At 42.7% G+C, this 15188-nt stretch overlaps 1 protein-coding gene across 5 annotated transcripts in view; it reads left to right on the top strand.

Moving 5' to 3' along the window:
• The window catches only part of CPED1 (cadherin like and PC-esterase domain containing 1), a 433838-nt gene that overhangs the window by 258865 nt on the left and 159785 nt on the right, over window positions 1–15188 (top strand). The window lies entirely within an intron of this gene.

Raw genomic sequence — 15188 nt, 5'->3', positions numbered from 1 at the left:
CTGCAGCGCCGGGCTGGAGGTCACTGGCACCAAGTACAGCGGCTCACCCGGTGCACGTGCACCTCCAGCCACCCCCTAGTTGCGGCCCTGGTAAAGTGATTATGTTTGTTGTGCAGAGACCTGTGTGAAAATATGGGTCTGGCTCTTTACATCAGCTGTTAAATCAAACCAAGTAATGATCAAGAGAAATAAATTACCCTGGAAAGTCAATTGGAAACTAACTGCTATTCACATAGGTAGTATTACAAAATGTGGGTTAGACCAAAATTCCAGAAAATTATGCAAGTTTTTAAAATTAATCTTTTGGAAGAAAACCAGAATATCCTAGCGCAAATAGCGTCCGGCTCTGAATCAGGCCCAGAGTTAGTACTAGGGGCCTGATTCAGACCTGCTCACTAAGATGCATACTCTCGCTGCTGTCGATGGTATGCAGTGTGTATGCATTGTGTGTATGTGCATACCTTAGTGAAAGTTCACAATGCATTCGCTCGCTGCACATAGACTGCCCAGCAGAGTGAGAGACAGGGGAAGCTGTTTGTAGGTGGGAACGGGGGCTGGCCATTAAAAACGGGGGAGTGGAGGTGCACTTCATGGACAAGACGTGCACAAGTGGGCATCTTAAAACAGGCTGGTGGGTGTCTGCATACACTATGTGATTGCTGTCTAAGAAATCATTGCAGTGCGGGAGCACTGCCTACGCAATTTGCATACACATCGTGCGAGCGATCGCATCTAGCGAGCGGCTCTGAATCAGGCCCTAGGGCCTATGCTGTAATTTCTTTTTAGTTTTAAGAAAAATGTACAGTCATTTAGTAGGCGCATTTATAATGGGTTCAGCCATTATATACTAACCTTTTGTCCGCAAGCGGATCCCCACTTCCCCTCTGTGAAGATGATGCCACCGAGGAGGAGGGATCTGCTTGAAAGCACAAGGTAAGATGCCGGGCTTTAGGGGAGGGCGCTGCACACGGGCCGCCTTGGGCATTTATATGCCCCTTTGTCCAGTGCCACCTGTCATGTTTCCAGGGTGATGCTGAACTGGTATACAGAAAATTCTGTAACCCAGATTAATTAGCCAGTTTAGAGTCCAGGGGTAAATTTACTAAAGTGAGCGTTTTAAGAAGTGAGTTTTAAAAGTGATGTTGCCCATAGCAACCAATCAGATTCTAGCTATTATATTGTCTCACTTTAGTAAATTTTCCCCGAGATCTTAACCCCACTGAGAACCTCTGGGACGAATTGGAACGACTGGTACCAGTGGCGTAACTAGGGTATTTGGAGCCCAGGGCAAATTTGAAAAGGGAGCCCCCCCCCCCAACATCCCAAGATGTGGGTGCGCGGAAAAAAATAGGCGTGGTCACTTAAAAATGGGGCGTGTCAACATGACACACCCCTTTGTTTTCACGCTGAACATTACTATCCATATGCATCTTCACCCCAGTAGTACCCCTTATACAGTAGCCCCAGTATGCAGTTGTGGTCCCTCTTATGCAGGCCCATAGTAGTGCCCCTTATACAGTATCCCCAGTAGTGGTCCCCCTTATACAGCCCCCAATTAGTTCCCCTTACTCAGTACCCCCAGTAGTGGCCCCCCCAAATGCAGTGCCCCACGTAGTGTTCCCCCTTATGCAGTGCCCCCAGTAGCAGTCCCCACAATGCAGTGCACCCAGTAGCGGTATCCCCTTATGCAGTGCCCTTTATATGGTGCCCCCAGTAGTAGTCCCCCCCATGCAGTTTTCCCAGTAGTGGTCCCCTTATGCAGGCACCCTGTAGTGATCCCCCCTATCCAGTGCCCCCTGTAGTGGCCCTTCCTATTATTGCCCCCAGTAGTGGTCCCCCAAGTGCAGTGCCTCTAGTAGTAGGCCCCTTTTATAATGCCCCCAGTGGTAGTTCCCCCCCAAGTAGTAGTCCCCAGTAGAGTAGGTCCTCCCAATGGTGCCCCCAGTAGTAGCCACCCCTCCCCCAGTAGAGGTCCCCTCAGTAGTAGCCACCCCTCCCCCAGTAGAGGTCCCCCCAGTAGTAGCCACCCCTCCCCAGTAGAGGTCCCCCCAGTAGTAGCCACCCCCCTCCCCCGTTGTGCAGATAGGTTAAAAAAATAAATATATAAAAATATACTTACCTGAATCTCTGCTCCTGGTCCTGGTCCTGCTCGCGACGCCGCTCCCGCCTGGGCTGGCGCGCTCAGGATTATGGGACAGACATCATGACGTCAGTCCCATTACCCACTGCAGGAGCCGGACGGAAGTCCGGCTCTTGCAGTGGGTGCTGCAGCAGTCAATGAGAGTCTATCTGACTCTCATTGGCTGCTGTTTAACACATGCATCGCCGCCAGCGCTGTCGGCGATGCTTGTGTTATGCACAGCCTGAGCCCGCCTCCTGGCGCTATTGGGCAAGCGCTCAGGGGGAGGGAACGGGCTCAGGCGTGCAGCACAGGACCGGCGCTGGAAGCCCAGCGCCGGTCCTGTGTAAATGTGTAGCGCTGACCGCACTCATTGCGGTCGGCGCTACACTGGCTAACTAGGGCGGGCCGGTACCGTGCCGCCGGTCCAACGGCGCCCAGGGCACGCACCCCACTCGCCCTTCCCTAGTTACGCCACTGACTGGTACATTCTAGGCCGACTTGACCTTCACTGTCACGGTGTCCGATGTCAAGCACATGCAACTACAGGTGATGCTGAGTTGTACAAAACTCAGTCACATTTCCACTTGTGATTGTAGGGGTTATAATGGGAGTTGCATATGTAGGCTAAGCGAGGGCGTGTCGGCCAAAATGCGATCTAAGCAGAGTTGTGTGTAGTACACTGTGGGCCTGATTCTGCAAGGATCATAATTGCAAAGATGCATGCAAGCTTTGCAATTGCGACCCTTGCAGATATGGTAATGCAGCAGGAGGCATCACGCCTCCTGTGCATTACTTAACCGAGCTACATTGTCCAACGCAGCATCGGTTAATCTGCGTGCCATCGGCAGGCTGTGGTGACCCATGGGGTCCCACAGCCAGCCATCGCAGTTTACAGGAAGAGGCCAGGAAATCTCCGTCACCCGACAGAGATCCTGGCTTCTTCCCTCCTCCACAACGGTGATGACACGCCTTCGTTTCGGGAAACGGATGGCATTGCTGCCCCCTCCCCGCCTCCAGACGGCAGCAGACTGTCAATCACTGACAGTCTGCTGCCAGTTTGCGTGCGGCCTCGCAGATCCTTTCTCCACATGCGCAGAACAGGTCTGGTGCCTGCGCAGATTCCCAAACATCGTGCACTGCTGAATCAGGCCCTGTGTACACATAATTACAGCTGTTTTCAGATGTAATTTTTGCACCAGGAATATTAACTTTTTGAATATGTACACCATTTAGCTGATGAAATAGAGAGATTGAGTCAATAGGCTTTGCTAAGTGTGCACATGTATAGTACTGCCATGGTGCCTGCCCAAAATGACTGCTCTATGAGCCTGATATTTAAATTAGTAGAGCGGGTAGGTGGCAGGAAAGACATTGTCCTAATACACAACACTTGAAGTGTCCATCATCATGTAACCAGGTTTTCATTGGAAAGCATTTTGTATAGTGTGAGTTTAGTATGAAACAACCCCAGAGGAATGAAGGGCCTTCTTAGGGATTTAGACACATATGCAGTGCAAAACATCGCCAAATACATGAACATCGGTATTGCATTTGACTAAGAATAACCTCCATTATTTTGCAACCTTATTTACAGTCTACTGTATGCTTTAAAATCTGAGGATTATCAGGGTTGAGTTTCCACTTTAATGATAATATTTGACTATTTGTGTATTTTTTTTGTCATATTTGTCGACCAAGAAATGTTCAATGGCTGTTAGAGGCATATCTGGGATTATATATTGGTCACTACATTTCATAGGGACCCATTCAGAACTGAATGTATGCCCATAGCCGCAAAGAGCATATTTTGCAACTTTCACATTACACAAGTACGTGCGATACAGAGTCGTACTCATTTAGATTGCATCTAAATTTACTACTGTAGATGCATAACTAAACTGGAATGGGGCGTTCTGACGTGGCTCTGTTAGTATAATTGCGGGCTATGCAGAGTTGGACAGAAGCGTTTTCACATGTACCTAATGGGCCTGATTGTGAGTTGCACGCTGCTCCGTGTGCAACCTCCTACGGAATGTAAATATTTTGCCTTCCAGCGTACACATCGCATTACCAACTGCTTTTCCATCTGCAGTTGCGGAAAGCTCTGCGTACAATCTAATATATGCACTACTTTCTGCGCACATAATGTGAGAGCATCAGCAGCCAAAGTGCTTTTAACTCTGCATCAGCTTCATAGTGTTTCGTGAAAACTTTGGCATGTAAGAGAATATACACTGGTTAAAACTAGACTGTATGCTCGGAAATATGGAATCTATTAACTGAAAACTAGGAATGCATCAGTGCATATGTAAGCAGTAGTGGGGGGTAAGGTCAGTTATTCCAAGAAAGATCACTTGACCTTTTAATCTAGTTAGAAATCCATTTACATACCTTTGCGTATCACATACTATTGAAACCACCGGTAAGAGGGAAATAACTGAGTGTGACAAGTGCATTTTCCATAAGGAAATATGTTTTAATTTTCCCAACACTTCTAAAGAATTTATTAATGGCACGACACATCGGGCCAACAGTTTGCAAGTGTCGTCAGATAGGATGGGCCGATCCATCGTCCTAGTGTGTTCCCACCTTTAGTTAGGTAAAAAAGGTAAAGGAAAGATATTTCAAGAACAAACAAAGAATATTTTCATTGCAGGTTACTATCAGTGAGCTTTAACCAAGAAATGAAGAATTTTATACTATACATAATAATAATTCCAACAGGAGTTTTTCGCACATGGTTTGAAAAAACACATTTAAAATTAATTCTGAGATTATCCTTTAAAGACTCACGGGTAAATTTACTAAAGTGAGAGTTTTTAGAAGTGAGTTTTAAAAGTGATGTTGCCCATAGCAACCAGTCATTCTAGCCATTATCTTCTAGAAGGTGCTAGTTAAATGTTAAGTAGAATCTGATTGGTTGCTATGGGCAACATCACTTTTAAAACTCACTTCTAAAAACTCTCACTTTAGTAAATTTACCCCTGGACTCTAAGCTGGCTAGTCCATCTGGGTTACAGAATTTTCTGTATACCAGGTTAGTGTCACCCTGGAAACATGACAGGTGGCACTGGACAAAGGGGCATATAAATGCCCAAGGCGGCCCGTGTGCAGCGCCCTCCCCCAAAGCCCGGCATCTTACCTTGTGCTTTCAAGCAGATCCCTCCTCCGCCGTTGAGATGCTCAGGCACGCCTGCTTTTGCACCTCCACTCCCCGTTTTTAATGGCCAGCCCCTGTTATCACCTACAAATGGCTTCTCCTGTCACTCACTAGTGTTTGTTCTCTGTTCCAAGTTGAGTAGCAGAGGATGGTATACGTTTAGGAAGCCGGCGCCGGCTTCTAGACTACTTAATCCCGGCGAGGGTTAAATGACAGGTGTCTAAATCTAGACGCCTGTCATTTTACCGATGCGCCCGGCATCCCGATTGAAGGGATGCCGGGCTCCGGGCGCGGACAGGTTAGGCACCCCTCCGGGAGGTTAGGGTTAGGCTAGGGGGAGGGAGGGTTAAGGTTAGGCACCCCCCCCCCCCACGGGGGACTTGGGTTTAGGCACTTAGAGGGGGGATTAGGGTTAGGCACAGGGGGGGAGGTTAGGGCTAGGTACCCTAAAGGAGGGTTACGGTTAGGGGGTAAAATTAGGTTAGTTTATACTTACCTGGGGACAATCAGGATTTCCTTCTCTGTCGGGCTGCCCTTGTCGGGATTTGAACCGCCAGCCATGCGGCCGGCGGTGAATCATACCGATTCTGCAGAGTATGTGTAGTTGTGAGGTGTATGAGCCTTTTATTAAAGTAGGGAATTACCACTGAGAGCATGGAGTGGAAACTTATTAGTTCTTTCAATGCATGGTAAAAGAGGGGAAACTAGTATGATGGTGTTGTATGTAAGAAAGAGGGTGTCATAGAGAATAAAAGAAAATGACAGATGATCAATAGGAAAGCGGAAGGAATAGCTTGGGCAAAAGGTGTACTGTTTAGATGAACAATAAATTCTGAAATATATACAAGATTATTCCAATCAGGACAGTGGTCAGCATTGTTGCCTCACAGCACTGGGGTCATGATTTTAATTCGCTACTGAGCTACTATCTGTTTTGTGTTTGTATGTTCTCACTGTGTTTGTGTGGGTTTCCTCTGGTTAGAGTACTCCAGTTTATGACCACACTCTAATAACATGCTAGTAAGTTAATTGGATTCTGGCTAATGTGTGTGTGCCTGTGTGTTATAAAATTTAGGCTGTAAGCTCTGAGTGGATTTTAATGACAACTATTCTCTGTACAGCGCTGCCTAAACTGGTGACAACATATATATATATATATATATATATAGAGAGAGAGAGAGAGAGAGAGAGAGAGAGAGAGAGAGAGAGAGAGAGAGAGAGAGAGAGAGAGAGTAATAAGGCGGCACTCAGCAGTCTTGTAACTAAGATCCCTTTAATCCAACGTTTCGGGGACTACCCCCGTCTTCAGGGATACATATATAATGCAATAAAACTCAGGACATATAACTACTAACACAACCTAATTAGATGCCCATTGCACTTACTTGTCGATCCCCGCTGTCAGCAGCACCGGTCTCCACTCTAGAACAGGTGTCGCAAACACAGTGACACTATACGGGGGAGACTAGCAACCCAGTGCATCATGGGAATCATGATGCTGTTGCCTAGCAATCATCATCACTAAAATAAAAACAATAACAAAACACCTTAAAAACAATGAACAGCTCCCAAAAGATGGATCATATGTAAGACACCATGGAATAAGCTATAAATTATCCTGTAAAGTACTGATACAGAATATAGATGACTAATCAGAGCATGACCTATAAGAAACACTGTAAGCCCAGTGATTCATTTAACCCCTTAGGGGTAAGGGTATTGAAGCTCTATCTACATTCTTTTTGTAATAGAATTTTATCCCTGTTGCCTCCCCTTTTACTTACGGGTACATGGTCAATTATGATAGCCTGAACAGATGCCACCCCTTGTTTTGCTTGCCTACAATGCCTAGCGACTGGTTGGTCACTATGACCAGATTCAAGTGCTGATGTAATGGTACTACGATGGCGTGCCATGTGTTCTCTGAGTTGTCGCTGGGTCTTACCAACTTAGGCCAGACCACAGGGACAAGTTAACATATACACCACATATGTGGTAGTAGAGGAAATGGCAAATTAAATCTTATATCTTTTGCCTGAGTAGGGGTGGCTAAAAGTGGTACCCACCATTAATGACTGGCAGGTAACACAGCCAAGGCATCTATGACATCACGTTTTTTGGCTAAGACAATGGTCAGATTGCTTCTTGTCTAAGCCAGTAAAGTTTGACCACTTGATCCCTAATATTTTTCCCATTGTAAAGCTGGGCAACAGCCTGGTATTATGCAAGAAGGGTAAATCTTTATCACTAGTTACAAGAGGCCATAATTTTTGGTTTGTTTAGTGATAGTATGACTATTGGGACTGAATTTATGAACCCATGGAATGCAATTATATGGCAATGAGATATTTGATTTATGCTTAGATTCTAATGTCTTATCACAAGCATTTTGAAGTTCTTTCTTTTTCACTACTCCCAGTGTTTAAGATTATATCCCTTAACAACAAATTTTTCCAGCATATCATTGAGGGCTGGTTCTAACATGTTTGAATCAAAAGTGATACGCCTTACCCTCAAAAACTGCGAATACAGCAACCCCCACTGGAAGGGTATAGGATGGAAACTTTCATGCCGGAGTAGTGTATTCCTGTCCGTATGTTTGTTGTATAGGGATGTGCTCAGCTGTTGATTTTTAAGAGAAATATTCACATCCAAGAAGTGTATACTCTCCATGCTCATTTTCTATGTTAATTTAATTACACTGTTAGAATAGTTATGTTTGTCCAATAGGTCTATAAGGGCTGACTCTGGACCTTTCCACAATATGAGCAGACCATCAATATATCTTAAATATAAAATAACATCCTCAGTGATAGATCCACCATTGTAAAATACATTTTATTCCACATCATACATAAAAGCGTTAGCATACGATTGGGCCACTGAGGACCCCATCGCACATCCTGCTTTTTGAATATAATACTTGTCATCATATATAAAATAGTTTCTAGTTAGGACCAACAGCAGTAACTTTAACAAAAATTCCGATGGTGGTCCCACATAATATGGATTATCAGTAATCAATTTCTTGACAGCCTCTACACCCTCACTGTGAGGAATGCAGGTGTAGAGGATGGTATCATCCACACTGCACAATATAATATTCTCAGGAAGGGAACTCAGATTCTATAATTTTAACAACAAAGTAGTTGTATCTTTCAAGTAAGAATGTGTGTGCTGGATGCACGGGTTCAATAGGGAATCTAGATACACGGCTACAGGATGGGTAAAGTGACCCCCTCGCCGAGATAATAGGACAGCCTGGGGGTCAACCAAGCTCTTATGTATCTTGGGCATAATATAATATAAAGGGACAATTGGATAAACCACCCGTAAAGCATTATATAATTCTTCTGAGATAACGTTGTTCTGATTTGCTTGTGCCAAGATTGTGTCCAGTTCTACCTTGAACTTGGCTGTCGGGACAGAAGGTAGCAGTTCATATGTGCTGGAATCCTCCAACTGTCCTTCACATTCTTTGCAATAGACGGAAAGGTCCTGGACCACCACATCCCCGCCCTTGTCCGCACCTCTAATAATTATATCAGACCTTTTGGATAATGACTTTAAAGCTGATGTTTCTTCTCTAGTGAGGTTCTGATGGTAAACTGTAGAGGCAGGATTTTCCAAGCCTACCTTCTCCAAAAGTCTTGAAAAGTTACGTACTGAAGCATTCTGTGTGGTAGGGGCAAATTTTGGCTGGAGTATGATTTTTTTAAGTTGTGGGGGTATCATGGTGGTAAATGTTTTTCTAGTACTGCTGATTTGTCAAACTTTTTGGTTTGAAAAACCTGCACCTACCACATGAGAGGTCCACCTAAGAGCTCACACTCGTAAAGGTGTAAGTGGCAGATAATATCTATCCTTCTGTACTGGGGCAGGTTTACAAAAAGTTGTTTTATGCTATTTATGTATTGATTTGTATTGTAAATTGTTTTATATATTTTTACCTCTGTTGATATACCAAGAATAAAATATTCAGGTTTAAGAATCATGGGCTGCCATAGGGCTTTTATTTTATGAATAATATCCCAAACATAAACAAAGGGTGATTTGAAGAGTAACTAGAAGGTTGTGTTTGACCAACAGCTAATATTACAATAAATCCCCCAAAGCGGTATATATTTATTATTTAGCAATTAAAATGTAACCATTTAAATAAAAAATGTTATATTAGAAATAAACACGTTCTTAAATTGGTCTCTTTTGAAATATGAAAATTAACCCTTAATGCAATTTTATTTTGCTTGTAGATATATTAGTAACAGAAGAATTTTAACACAGACAGAAACATATGTTTCTGAAATGGGATCTGTGTGTTGTGAAATATCATGTAAAATTACAAATAAATTTTGCCCCTGAAAACCCTTATACACATTTTATCATTCTAGCTCAACCTCTACTTTTTATTTTTTATACAATTATTTGCTTTTGCACCATGGGAAACGCTTGGATAATAAAAGTAAAAGTCAGCAGATGATATACATCAAAGCACTGGAATGTGATAACTAGCTTGTTGAAAGTTTGTTATTCCCTTACTGTAGTTTTCATCATGATTACAAGTCAGAGATCTATGATTTATATATTTGATACTTATTTAAACAATATAAAAATCTATCTCATATGGTTGGATTGCTCATAATAAATAAAGGAATATAGCATGAAATGTATATAATTCAAAAGAACAGTGCAAAATGGGAGTAACAAGTGTAACAGAGGGTTGATTCTCTTCCCAGAGGATGTTATCATCGAAATGGGTGATGGGAACATAAAACAGAAAATCAAGGGCAACATATGCTGTAGTTTATTACTGTAAGTGCCATGGTTAGATGTATCATAGAGCATACAGTAGGTGTCTTCAGAATGGGTTGCACCATTCAGTCTATAAGGCTCATTAACGAATGTGAACAGTACCCTAAATTAACATCCAGATAGCAAAAGACCTCGCCACTCACTTTTTGCATAGCAGTATGCGTTTCATCCACCCCTGTAGACTTATTCAAGCTGTACAGCTTGAAAAAGTTTTCAAGAGCAGACGAAATGCATTGCTGCCAGCCCATGCTTCATCCTACATGCAGCATAAGGAAAAACTATCTTAATGGGATCCCAGGCACCATTGTGTTGTTCCCCTGGACCCTCCTAACCGATTCACACGCCAGTCAGGTGGCAACTCCGTACTGCTATGCATGAAGCGCGTGGAGAGATCTTCAGCTATCTGGATGCTAATCTCCAGTACTGTTTGCTAACTGTATTGGGCCTAATTCATAGGTGGATGCAAATGGATTCTTGGCTGTGATCCCATGTGCAGCACGCTTGCGAAAATATGCAAATGACTCAATCATCTAGCTTTGTATTGAGACTCCCACGTGCATGCGTTTGAGCACTTGAAGTGAGTACTAAAAAGCATAATTTGGCCAATAAATAAATGCCAGTTTTCAGGTGAATTGCTCTAAACAGCTCAAAAAATGGGTTAAATGATGTGGGACAAGTATGTAAAGGTGTTCATGTTGTGGGACAGGTATGTGGAGGTGTAAATGATGTTGGACAGGTATGTAAAGGTGTACATGTTGTGTGACAGGTATATGGAGGTGTAAATGATGTGGGACAGATATGTGGAGGTGTAAATGATGTTGGACAGGTATGTGGAGGTGTAAATGATGTGGGACAGGTATGTAAAGGTGTACATGTTGTGGAACAGGTATATGGAGGTGTAAATTATGTGGGACAGGTATATGGAGGTGTAAATGATGTGGGACAGGTATGTGGAGGTGTAAAATGATGTGGGACAGGTATGTGGAGGTGTAAATGATGTGGGACATGTATGTGGAGGTATATGATATGGGACAGGTATGTGGAGGTGTATATGATGTGGGACAGGTGTGTGGAGGTGTAAATGATGTGGGACAGGTGTGTGGAGGTGTAAATGATGTGAGACATGTATGGAGGGGTGTAAATGATGTGGGACAGGTATGTTGGGGTGTAAATGATATCCGACAGGTATGTGGAGGTGTAAATTATGTGGAATAGGTATGTAGAGGTGTAAATGATGTTACTCCAATACACCTGATCGGACAACATATCGCTTAGTATGTACCTGGCATAACTCTTTTATAACATTGCCAATATATCACTTTAATAATGTTATTGATAGGGGCCCCAACAAGTTTGTTGCCCAGGGGCCCCCACAGACCTTAATCCGGCTTCTGTGCATGTGCCAGTCGCGGGCCCTACTGGGTTTTGATGGGAAAGGTGTTTTTAAACTTGCAGATGAGAGGTAAAAGTGTTTATTCAAAATGTTTACAAACCTGTATGAAAAATACTGAAAAACTACTAAACATACATTTTTCTGTAACACAAAATGATGGAGAGACTGAAAAACACCTGTTTGCTATCATTTTACCACCATTAATAAAAAGTGCAAAAATCACACTAATGACACCTTTTAAAACATCCAGTACTTTCCATATGGCCACTAACCGCTTTCTATATATTCCTGATATGAAAAGTCGTGCACCCTCACCGTGATTACAGGTAATTGACATTTCTAATTGGATCTTGCATTTCTCAGGTGCATGCACTAGTGCGATGTATGCGATTTTCATAAAACAAACTTGCTTTTCCGAACTCACACCCAATTGGATTGACGCCTTTGTATGTTTGTGTTAGAAATGTGACATTATGTAATGTTTTATCCTATATTTATATTAAAATTTGATTAAAATAGTTGCATCTGTCCTATTCCTATATATTATACTTTTGTGTAGTGCCGACCAGCGCAGTACTTGATATCCGGTGGTATGTAGTGGGGTTAGGGCAGGGGCGTATTAAGAGAGTAGGGGCCTGTGTTCTCTCCCCATCTGGGGCCCCCTCCTCTCTCCCCGGCTGCCGCCAGCGAACTGTCAGCAGTAGTAGACTCTGGGCACTAGTGTGTGTCCGGAGTCTACTGCGCATGGGCAGATCACCGGGAAAATGGCGCTACTCTGTGGGACTTCGGAGATGTAAGTATAAAAAAAAAGTATGGGTGCAAGGTGTGCAGTGCAGGCCCCCCTGGACCCAGGAGGCCCGTGTGCTCTGCACACCCTGCACCCATTATAAATATGCCCCTGAGTTAGGGTTAATGGTTAGGGTTAGGCACTAGGGGGGGAGGGTTAGGTTTAGGCTGCATGGGGAGAGGTTTAGGCTGTGGGAGGGAGGGTTAGGTTTAGGCAGCAGAGAGGGAGGGTTAGATTTAGGGGTAGGGGTATGGGTAGGGTATCCTAACCCTGTCTGGATGCTGGCACTAGGATTCTGGCTGCCGGGATCCCGAGCGCTGACATCTCATACCCAACCCTTTCCAACCCCCTCCAAGGCAGCCAAGATCAGGCTTCATCCTATGTAACACAATTCTCAACTTCCAGTAGCAGTTCTGAGTAATACTGAATTTCAAGCAGTTGCAATAAAAGCACACACACATTAGACATGTGACAACCTTGGATTTTCTTTAGTTACATTACTGGACACATTGGGCCGGATTCAATTAGGCGCGAAAAGTCGCGTTTTGGTGAAAAGCGTTCACAGATTTTCACGCTATCCAATTCCCAAAGTGTTTGCATGTGCGAAAACTCCATAGACAGAAACCGGCGAAAAGTTTTCACCATCTCAGAGCAGGTAAAAAAATTAGCAAAATCCCTATTTTGGGCTAAAAATGTGGGGACTTGGTTCAGAACCCTTTGGACACCCCCCTAATTACTAATTAGGCAAAAAGAAATGTCGTTTTTGGGGTGAAAATGGAAAAAGTGTTGGAAAATGGGTTTAAAGTACTGGGTCAGGTATATTGGGGGGCTGTATAGATGGACAGGTGTTTTTAGGATTGTCGGTGGCTGGAGCAGGTGTATTTTTAACTTTTTTTTTTTTAACTGCACTTTATAGACACATAACTATACTAGCACCCATTTTAATGTACCCACAATTTAACTGCAGTCATTATTTTCTCCAAAAAATATAGCTTTTTAGCAATTTTCAACACTTATGCAAATATACATAGAACAACCATTTCACACAATTTCAAAACCCAAAATACTTTTATTAGGGCTAGTAATACACTTCTATATTATTTTCCTATGTCAGTTAGGCTTTTTATGGGGTACAGACTGATTTCCCCAAAATGTGCTGTACTTTTTGCTAGTTTCACCATGCGCAATTATCGCACATATGCGTTTTGCGTATTTTGTAATTTGATAGGGCAAAAAACGGGAGCGCGCATTGTGAAAAGACACAAAACTATTGCACCCAAACTGGCAGATGCAGTCCCTAGAAGCCGGTGCTTCTGTGCATGTGCCAGTCGCGGGCCCTACTAGGTGCATTGCGCATTCACAATGCATCTAACAGACATCGTAGAGGGCAGGAACCGGCCAGACTGCTGACCGGACTTCTACAAAGGCATCCCCCTGACAGGAAAAGGTACGAACTTCCTCTAATTATAACAATTTTTGTTCAGTATTCTGCACTATGTGTAAATAAGAAGAGCAGCTCAGTAAAAAGAATGCAATAAAATCAGGGTGTACGAGCGCTAATAAATCAGATCATAAGAGAAAGTATAAAAACTCGCAAAAAATATAAATGCAATAAAAGCAATGTTTATAGCCCTTTGGGCAAAAATTGCGAGCTAGTGGGGGATCGATATTTAGTCCGTATGCAGGTAATGCACACTGTGGTGCATGAGGTGTGGGTTGGTTAGTGGGAGTTAGTTAGCAACCAGCCCACACCTCATGGACCACAGTGTGCATTACCTGCATACGGACTAAATATCGATCCTCCACTAGCTCGCAATATTTGCCCAAAAGGGCTGTAAACATTACTTTTATTGCATTTATATTTTTTTGCATGTTTTTATACTTTCTCTTATGTTATGAGTTATTAGCATTCGTTTACCCTGATTTTATTTTTTTCCTCTGATTTTAACCTGACTGTGTTTTCTATTTTAAACTGTGTGATTCACTTTACATATATATATATTGTTGTTATCATTTAAAAGTACTTTGCCAACCTTTTTTCCTACAGTGGTCAATTTGACCCTTACATATTTTATATGATTACTCCCTGTATGTCTGTGTTTTTTATGTTTGTAAGTACATCTTATATGCATTTTTTTATGTTTGTGAGTCATACAGTAGTTTTCCTTTCTCTCCTCCCTATTCACAGTCTAAGAGTCACAAGCTTACTAAAGAGATGAATCATCTCAATAAAACTATATATAATGAAAACACTGCAATTAATTTCTATTTAAATTAACTGCAGTTCTCAATTATATTGAAGATTACACAACATAAAAAAATGTATTTTAATTACAGTTGTCCTTTTATACATGTGCATGTACATAAAAACATATGACAATCGTTATCTCTTCAAAATTGTCCAAGTGTGGTTTTTAAGGATTGATCAAATATTTTAAGGATAACACATAGCAGAGAAATTTAATTGAGCATGACATAATTTATTAGGCATATTTTAAAAAGTCACACCACACCGTTATTAAGATATACTAGATATACAAGATAAACAATAAAGTGTATTATATATATAAAACACACATGCATAATCCAGTTTCATGTTTGCATTGCTTATGTGCAGTAATGTCTAAAACAATCCATTGGGGGTGACTCAATTCAGTGGGATGTTAATAGTGCCAGGAAGGAGTTCCTGGAGTTATTCAATTCACCAAGCTGTTTAGGCCGACTAGTCGGTTAGCGTGCCTTAAGCAGGGTGTTTAGTCGCTTTAACCAGCATTCACCGACTAAAGTGCCAGCTGCGAGGCTGTTAGCGGCATGCTAAGCCGGAAAACAGCATCGCACTTAGAGCTTTAGTCGGATTTCAGCTCGCACCCTTAGTTAGGCTAACAGCTCGGTCAATTGAATAGCTCCGCAAACT

The sequence above is a fragment of the Taudactylus pleione genome, unplaced genomic scaffold (assembly GCF_031769625.1).
Source record: "Taudactylus pleione unplaced genomic scaffold, aTauple2 ptg000041l, whole genome shotgun sequence".
In the NCBI taxonomy this organism is placed as follows: domain Eukaryota; kingdom Metazoa; phylum Chordata; class Amphibia; order Anura; family Myobatrachidae; genus Taudactylus; species Taudactylus pleione.
The sequence above is the reverse complement of the archived record's forward strand: the minus strand, read 5'-3'. Positions and strand labels throughout refer to the sequence as shown.